This window comes from Helianthus annuus, unplaced genomic scaffold (genome assembly GCF_002127325.2).
Source record: "Helianthus annuus cultivar XRQ/B unplaced genomic scaffold, HanXRQr2.0-SUNRISE HanXRQChr00c119, whole genome shotgun sequence".
Classification (NCBI taxonomy): Eukaryota; Viridiplantae; Streptophyta; class Magnoliopsida; order Asterales; family Asteraceae; genus Helianthus; species Helianthus annuus.
Genome location: NW_023395635.1, coordinates 1 through 8,812, shown reverse-complemented (window position 1 = coordinate 8,812; position 8,812 = coordinate 1). Strand labels below are relative to the sequence as shown.

At 30.4% G+C, this 8,812-nt stretch overlaps 2 long non-coding RNA genes across 2 annotated transcripts; both read left to right on the top strand.

Annotated features, from left to right (window-relative positions):
* The first annotated feature begins 662 nt into the window (after window positions 1-662).
* Window positions 663-2,544, top strand: LOC110927781. Its single transcript, XR_002585895.2, has 3 exons — window positions 663-922; window positions 1,010-1,070; window positions 2,438-2,544. It is a non-coding gene; the product is annotated as an uncharacterized LOC110927781 (long non-coding RNA).
* Window positions 2,545-2,976: 432 nt separating this feature from the next.
* LOC110927782 lies at window positions 2,977-5,492 on the top strand. The gene is made up of 4 exons (XR_002585896.2): window positions 2,977-3,147; window positions 3,230-3,308; window positions 4,627-4,688; window positions 5,119-5,492. It is a non-coding gene; the product is annotated as an uncharacterized LOC110927782 (long non-coding RNA).
* The last annotated feature ends 3,320 nt before the right edge of the window (window positions 5,493-8,812 follow it).

Here is an 8,812-nt window from a genome sequence, read left to right as displayed (position 1 = left end):
TTTTTATTATAATTTTAAATTTTAATTAGGGCTAATATAAAAATTAAATATTTAAAAAAATTAACTATAATAAATCTTGCGGTCCTGTTCGGTTTTATATGGAAAGCTTTTGATATAAACTGCAAACCAAACTGTTTGCACGGTTTGAAAATTTTTAAATCTACCTATCAAATGTTGAGAAGAAGAATCAACCTTGGAACTGATGATCGATTTATACAGTTTCATTGTTTTAAAGAAATGCGTTTTTTTAGGAAGGGACGTTGTGAGAAAAGAAGGAAAATCAAGAGAAGATTAATGCAAATCTTTATCCTCCCAATTTATAGGGATTTAGTTACAAAAGATTGTTATGAATCTGAGACTTTTTTATATTTCCTAATTTGCCCTCAATTTCATATATATATATATATATATATATATATATATAAACATGATAAATAAGGGCTTATGTGGCATTATGTGGGGGCTTGAAAAATGATGTGGCAATGGCTAAGACCACCTAGATTTTGGTTTTGGCTCCAAAATCATGGGTCAAAAATTTTGGTATATGGGTTGAGGCGGGATCCGTATGAATGTTATTATGACCCGACTTCAACTTTTTTCACTTTCCTTACAAACCCTAATTTTTATCTCATCGTTCTTCTACCGTTCATTCCTATTCGCAAGGAATCAAGACTTCAAAATCACCAAGATTTCATCTTCTTCAATACGCTTCTGCATCTCTATCTCAAATCGATGACAAGATTTCATCTTCTTCCCTAAGATTCATCGGTTTTCATCTCTCAATTTAGGGTTTCGGCTATATATTTCTTATAATCCGAAGAACACACAACCTTCATTCGCATCTAGGGTTTCTGTTTCTTCCATCATACATCTCCTTCTCATCATCCCTAAATCTCATTCCTGAAAGATCATCAATACCAAGGTATGATTCAGTTTTCTATCTATTGATCATCTTTATTCTTGATTAGATCTCTTTTTTTTTTTTTTTGCATTCCTTCGATCTTATCAGATCATAGGTACGAATCGCTCCTCACCTCTAAAGTCGGCATCTGCTTGGTTTTGCGATAAAGGTAATCATCGAATTCAAATTACATTGGTAATCGACGATTCTGATTTTGGTTCTAAATTGTTGCGTAGTTTGATTTTCTATTGGTCATTTTAATCGTTTGTATGTCTTATTTTAACTAGGGCTCCGATTTGCAATGTAATTGGTGCTTAAGATTCCCAAATTTGAAAATAACAATCAACACCATAGGCTCACAATCTTGATTCTTGGATTTAGAGATACATTTTCTTTTGTATTTATGTCACTTGATTTTAGTTTAAAACTTTAAAATGATGCAGTAAGTTGCTAATTTGCTATTTTTCATTTTGGGCTTCTTTAGATTTTGAATGTCACCTCATTTTGATCCTAATTCATTGTGTTTTTATTTCCCCAATATGTTAGGTTATAAGTCCAAAATCTTATTCTCATTGCCACTACATAAGGTAAATTAAAATAAAAGTACTTCATTTACAGTATTCGATCATAATCCATATAATAATATCCTTAGATGGTTTTCTTTTTTGTTCAAGTAAGCTCGAAAGGGATGGTTTATGATTTGGATAATATAAAACAAATGAAAAATAGGGTTAAGAAGATTGATTTAATTATGTACGTTATATTTTTTTATAATTATTAAACTTTATTGGTTGTGTGTTACATGAAATTGAAACATATTGTTTAAGACAGTGGTTCGGGTCAAAACCATCCGTTTTAAAAAGTAGTAATTTGGTTCGGGTCAAAATAGGTCGTTTAAAAGGTCTCGACTTGGTTCGAGTCAGAACTGTCCATTTTAAAAAGTATAAATTTGGTTCGTCTCACACGGGTTCGGGTCAGAATGAGACTTTTTATTATTAGTGCCAATTTGGTTAGGGTGAAACTGGGTTAGGGTCAAAACGAGTCATTTCAAAGAAGTATCAATTTGGTTTGTGTCAAATTGGGTTCAGGTCAAATCAAAATAGGTCATTCTTAAAAAATGTGTAAATTTGGTTCGGATCGAAAAATGTTCAAACTGGACTCCAATTTTGATAGCCATTTTAATATAAAGTATCAAAACTCATTAATGGGCAAGGCTAAAGATTATTATAGTCTTTGATATTTTAGCATGATCTTTTAATTAGATATAAAGATTATTATTTTAATTATACGTGTTAGTCTTACTGATGAGTAAGGATTTTAATATTGTATTGTTGGAATATATTAATGTTGGTTTGAAAATTTCTTTACTTTTAGCTTAAATATTTTATTTTGTATTGAATAATTGTAAAAAATAGTGTTTAGAAGTTTGATTTGATTATGTATGTTAGATTCTTAATCCTAATTCAATTATGTGTGGTTATTAATTAACCAATTTAATGTTGAAAGAAGTGGAATTCTTTACTTTTTCTTCTACAGAAACCGCTCATTTGCTCAAGAACCAATCTTTGGATTCTCAATGAAGACATTAGTTATTCATGAGTCCGTTAAGAAGATGAGGCATAAAGGTTTATGTAACAATATGTTATACTGTTGTTTTATTAATGTTTTGTAACTAGGTAATATTATATATAGAGGCATATTATGATGTTAAGTATGTGTGATTATTAGGTAGTCTTCGGTTGATATCACTGGCACCAGTAATGGTCAGAACCCGCCTTGGGATGGTTTAGTTAACCGTTTGGTACCAGATTTCATGGATCTAACAGTGGCTTATTTTCCCAACGGCAATTATTATATAGGTAACTTGATACACATTTGTATGTAGATTAGGAAGATGTTTGTATTTGATAAGTGCATTTATATGCAAGCTTTCTACTTTATTTTAGAATTTTGTTTTGGTTGTTATTTATGATGGATACATTTTTTTAGGTTATTATGGTACCACCAATGATTGGGATAACTACTTGAGATATGTAAATCCTGATGGAGTTCAAATGTCTCATGTAAGATTTTGTTTCACTCTTTTGATGTTCCAACTAGCTGATAGTTTTTTTTTTATTTTTTTATGATAAGTTGATAACAATTGGTTCTGATCTATACATGGAGTATATGGGGATATGGATCATGGTTATGGTTATGCACCATACGGTCCTTATTCACATGTTGGCTCACTTTTGCGACAGTAGGTCAGCTCTATGGTCATTTAGTAATCTTCTTATTTCTGTTATTTTTTTTTAACTAATCTGGTTATGATTAGTTCATAAATAGGAGGGATTTTTTTTCCAGTATACGTGAGGCTGCTTCGAGATAATGAATACAAAGTGCGTATTGCAGCTATACTGATCATGTAAGTTGTTATGATATTAGTAACTTTGTTTTTCTTGAATGAAACGATTATGAGGTTGTGTTGAATGTACAATTTGAAAAACTTTTGATCTCATTTGACCCGTTTTATTTTTAGCCAAAATTCTTAGATTTTACACATTTGGCCTGTTAGCTAACAAAAGTGCTAATAGGAAAAAATGTTATAATATGTAATGTAAATGCTATTCTACAAATTGATTTTGTAACTTTTAGGCGAATTATATCGTTGGGAGATCTTACTTACCGCTTTGATTTGTCATACGAGAAAAGAAAACACGTGATTTGATTTCCAACAATGCATGGTCCAAGTTGTTAGAAAGTAGAGAGGAGCTTGGTACCAACCAGGTTCCCCAAAAATGTGTAGAGTACCGGTACGGAAAATCCAAAAAATGGGTACCGGTACTAAAAACGCTAAAAGTCGGTACCTAAAATATTTCGGTTCGGGGTATTCGGTCTCGGTATTTAGTACCATTTTCTCATCCCTATTAGAAATTGATCACGTAAGTTGTTATGATATTAGTAACTTTGATTTTCTTCAATGAAATGATTATGAGTTTGTATTGAATATACATCTTGGAAAACTTTTGATCTCATTTGACCCGTTTCATTTTTTGCCAAAATTCTTAGAATACCTAAAAAGTGTATTGGTTACATCATGAGTATAAACAATCTATTATATTTTATATGTCTCTATCGTTGTAGATGCACTTTTGTCCAAGTTTCCATATTCATCCCTTTTTATGGTACTGCTCGGCTCGGCTCGATACCTTGATTCACTTTAAATTACTGCTATTTAATATTATATGGTTATATTAAGGTAAGAGGGAGCATATTTGATTAATTTGCATATCTTAGATATGATATCCTAAGGGTAACTGTTTACTACTCTCAGGGTGTTAATATTTCTTTTCTCTGAACCACACTTCATCCTTATGTTTATAGGGTGTCTATTATAGTTGTAGTGGTAATGTGCTTTTACAACATTTATAAGAACGTAAGATTGAGAGAATTCTTGTCAGAAAATATGGTGGCTATAGATTTTGTTAATCATATTTCTTTAAAGGAATTGGAGTGTTATCATTTAAATTATATGTTCTGTTATGGCTATTATTTGTTTAGAGCATATGATAGTCTTGACACAAAATATAAGAGCATGTGATTGTCTTGACACATAAATAGATGTTTTTTAGCTTAGGTATTATGGCTATTATTTGTTCAGCCCTTTAATGAAGCTACTTTATATTTTAGGTGATGAATCAAAAGTTAATCGAAGCATAATATGGTTCATATCTGAAAAACAGGGTGGTCGAAGAAGACGACGGTCAAAAGGGTTCATCCGGATTTGATTTTGTTCACTTCTAAGGTTAGTTCTCTTCTAACTACGTGCTTCTATTTCTTTTCAAATCTTCTTCCACTTTTGTATTATGCGAATTTAACTTCAGTTTAGGTAAAAATCGGTATATGTTATTCAGAGGTTGAAATTGACAATTCATGGTGGGGAATCAGTTATTGCAATACCAATACTTTGAGTATTTGTTTTATATGAACTATAATTAGATTAATTAGCTTTAGCAGTTGGTTTGTTTGATGAGTTGACGATTGCTTCAAATTTCAGTCATTTTATCAAAATCTAGGTATGTTTTGAACTTGAAAATTGCAGGTTTAGTCATTTATTCATGATCTAGGTATGTATTTGAACTTGAAAATGGCAAGTATATGTTTGTTTTGAGTGTTTTTAATGCAGTTCAAGTGTTTGTGAAAATGTCTATGTGAGTGTTTTATTGTTGGTTTAGGTGGAACGGGCAAAGTTTGTGTTTGAATCAAAGACTATAATGAAAATGGAGCTTTTGGTGTTGTCTTCGCTTGAATGGAAAATGAATCATGTGACTCGGCTACTACCTGCAGTTGGATCCATTGGTCCTCAAAGTTTTGGAACAAATTATTCAATGTAAGTATGTTTCTTTTTTCTTGGTTTGGTGATTGCTATGTATATATCGTTTTATAATTATAGAACGGCTTCATTTGTGGTTATCATGTAGAAACACCCTGGATGGATCAGTATTTGGTTCAATTTTCTCTAAGTAATATTCTTTTAGTTTGTTTTATTTGTGTCTCTACACCTCACTTAAGGGATCGGAAAACTGGCTACCATATTTGGTTGTCACACGGTACGAGGAACAAGATTTCATTATTAGGAAAAATGTAATCATTTTTACAGTAATGGATGAATGTTATTATGTTTATTCTCATGTATGTTCTACCTTTATTTGAAGCAAACAATCATCACGTGTAAAAGATGCCATCAAAATTGAAGGTTTGTTGGTAAAAAAAAACAGATACTGGGTTTATCCCTACTGGGTCGAATTCCTTCAATGTAAACTCTTATTTAACTTTGGTCTTTTAAGCCTCAAAATTTAACTTACTTTGTTTTGTTGTGTCATTATCCACCTTTTTACAAATAGTGTATTATATTCTATTTTAATAAATAATATGTCTCTCTTAGGTTTGTAGTCATATTGCATATGGTAAGGTAAAGGGTCAAATTTTATAATTTATAGTTTGCACTTTTAACGTGTAATAGCTAAACTAAAGCATCCACATGAAGTTTTGAAGTTGTTTCAGTTGTTGGTTGTTATAGCTAGAAAGCATGAGGTCACATTGGCAGAAGAAAAACAACTTTTTCTAAAGTAATTCTAATATTTCGAGAGGTTTAGGAATGATTTATTACATGGCCATTGTCTCAGTTGTTTGTTCACCATTATTGTAGGGCTTATGTACTTATTCTTTTATTTTATAACCCTCAAACAAGTCGTTTATTCGGGTGTAGAAATGGGTATTTGTTATGGATGTCTATGTGTTATCGACAAGTTAATTTCTTTTACACAACCTATGATGCACTTCTCGGTTTGCTAAAAAAAGCCAACATTTAACGGTGAAATAATCTTGATTCTCAACTTTGCAATTTAAGTTTTTACTAAGGGTAACAAAAAAGGTTGATTTAGGTTTTGCTTTTTCTCTAATGGGACAAACTTTACGGGTACAAATGTGCTTTCTGTTCAAACTAGAAAAACGTATTTCCTTCAATTACTTATCTTTTTGGTTTTGTTAGATCTATAGTACGAGTATTTTAATCTTCAACTTCAGATTTCCATAATATGTCAATGCGTACAGTTTCTTTATGATTAGTATAAACGTAACTTTTTTTGTAAAAAAAAAACGTATCATTTCTCAACACCGCGAAATTCGCGGGATTAACACTATCTATATTATATATATATATATATATATATATATATATATATATATATATATATATATAGTGGAGGGTTCAAATGAGAAGAAATTCTTTATAAGAAGAAAAAAGAAGAAATTTCAACCAATAGAAATGCTTCATTAGACTTCATTTAATATTTGTACTTAATGTAACTATAAGGGTATATTAGTAAACTTACATACATCATTAATGGGTAGTTTCATCTTTAATAACTAACTATATTAAATTTGTAACTTATTTTTAAAATATATATTTTTTCACAAAAAATAAAAATAAAAATTCATTTATAGTGTAGGATAAATACGAGGCGTGTAGGATAAATTACGAGTTGTGTAGGATAAATTTCAATATGTGTACGATAAATTTCGAAATGTGTAGGATAACTTTTGATGTGTGTAGGCAAAAATATTTAGTGTGGAGGATTATAGTCTTAATGACTAATTAATTAATCAAACATAATAATAAATGAGATGAGAAAAAAACTATTTAATGTTTTACAATTATACCCTTTTATTCTTTTTCTTCTCAATAAAATTTTCTTCTTAAATGAACCTTCCCCTATATATATATATATATATATATATATATATATATATATATATATATATATATATATATAATATAATATAGATTTGGGCCATGTGGCATGTGATTTTGGACATTTTTGATGATGTGGCAACCTATGGTGGAGGTGGATTGTGAGTTTAGGAGGGAATTGAGAATAGAATTCGCGGTGTTGAGAAATGATATAATTTTTTAATAATCAAAGTTATAATGTTTTTGTTTTTTATTATACTTTATTAACTATGGCATGAGGGCTCAGGGAACGTCTTAGCTACCATGGGATAACGGTGTTGTCATTTTTTTTTTCTTTTGTAATTTGAATTTTGAACTTTTCATTTTTGTTTTATTAGTTCAATAGCATGTGATAAATTTGATCCATTCTTTAGGTAGCACTTCCATTGGAGATAACTACATGAATGATTTAAAGGTTTTAGAGTAGATGTTGAATTTTGAACTTTTAATATTTGTTTTATTAGTTCAATAGCATGTGATAAGTTAGAGTTTTGGCGTACCTATGGGTTAAACATCAGTCAAAGTCAAAATCCATTGGTTTATCATGGGAAAATTGGCGAAATTTCGTGTTAATTTTTTGGGTCTATGATGTAGTTTGTTGTCTGGTTGTTTTTGGATGTGGATTAGCATTAATCTGGTTTTTTAATAAAATTTGATTTGTTTGCTGTTTAAAAAAGAAAATATATCTCAGTTATCTTCCTTTAATGTGTTTAAAAGTTTTGTTGTGGAAAGTTTGATGTGGAAAGTTTTTGTTATGTTTTTTACTTAGGTCATGTGTGGCTTCATGTACAATTGTGTTAAATACTCGGTTTAGGTAGCATTGGGTCAGGTTTGGTAATCGGATTTCGGTTAAAAAAGGTAAAAACATAAGTGCCTTTATTTCTTTGGGATTATGGTAAAAAAAAGTGGTTTGGCTCAACTCATTTCTTCATAAGTGTTTTAGCTTAACCGGTACCGTATCACATAGTATAGGGGTGCACATGTAAAGAAAAGGAAGGAGGCGCCCCATGGAAAAAAAAAGTGTTATTTTACGGCAAATAACGTTTGAAAACATGTCTTTTAATTTCAGCATTGGTACCGCATAGTATTGACACCAAATTTTAACTTATTTATTTAAACACTTAATAACGTTTGAAAACATGTCTTTTAATTTATTTAATGACATAATAAGATTATAAATTGATTTTTTCTGCCCGGGATGTTCCCGGGTTATAAAGATTCACAACTACATGGTATATTTTTATTAATTAATATATATATATATATATATATATATATAGATGTAAATTTATTTTTTAGATATAAAGATTCACAACCCGGGAGTATTCCCGAGTGATAACCTAGTTATAAATAAACATAGCGTACACCATTTTCTAACCAAATACAATCGTTCTTTATTTGGCGCCAAAACCGTCGTCTCTCTGGCACCACAACTGAACGAGGTATGAGTTTAATTCCTGCACTTGTATAGTTTATAGTTTCATTTACATTCTTAAAGGAATTGTAGTGCCAGATTCAATGTACAAATAGGGTGGGCAAAGTCCCACCGTACAGACCCACATATAAAGCTTAAGAATCAGCGATGTATATGGTTTATAATATGTATATGTGCATCGGGAATTACGATTTTAAGGACT